At 33.5% G+C, this 567-nt stretch overlaps 1 protein-coding gene across 1 annotated transcript in view; it reads left to right on the top strand.

Moving 5' to 3' along the window:
• The window catches only part of LOC107661618 (nucleoporin NUP188 homolog), a 23182-nt gene that overhangs the window by 15002 nt on the left and 7613 nt on the right, over positions 1 to 567 (top strand). The window lies entirely within an intron of this gene.

The following is a 567-nucleotide window of genomic DNA, read 5'->3' on the forward strand; positions in this document are numbered from 1 at the left end:
GTTTATTTATTTATTGGTTTTTGTTTGTTTTAATAGCAACATCTGGAAACACTGCCTCGATGATTCGGCTGTGCAGGTCCAGCTGGCCTAGAACATGGGCTGATATACATTATGCAAATGTTGGGGGCGTAAACATTAATGAGCCCGAATGTAACGTCACAGTAGGTGTTATGTTGGGATTTGCCTCTTTTTCAGTGGTCTTTTGCACGCACGAGATTTACATAAGAATGTGGAAACAATGGTGTTTGAGGCTCACGGTATGTCATTTCCATGTACAGAACTCTTATTATTCAACTATGCCAAGGTAAATACAGTTTTCCATTCTATGGCACCTTTAAGAGAAAAAATGTCAGAATTCCATTAAGTAAACTCAGAATTCCAAGATGTGAAGAAAAAAAGTCTGAGTTTATATCTTTTTTTTTTTTTTTTGCTCCATAGAAGAAAAAACAAAAAAAAAGGTATTTGTCTCAATTTTTTTTTTTTTTTAGATTTTGTATCAGAATTGCAAGGAACAAATCTAAATTGAGAGAAAGTTTTTTTTTTTTTTTTTTTTTGGGGGAAACGGAT

Source organism: Sinocyclocheilus anshuiensis, unplaced genomic scaffold (genome assembly GCF_001515605.1).
Source record: "Sinocyclocheilus anshuiensis isolate Anshui unplaced genomic scaffold, SAMN03320099.WGS_v1.1 scaffold1425, whole genome shotgun sequence".
NCBI lineage: Eukaryota > Metazoa > Chordata > Actinopteri > Cypriniformes > Cyprinidae > Sinocyclocheilus > Sinocyclocheilus anshuiensis.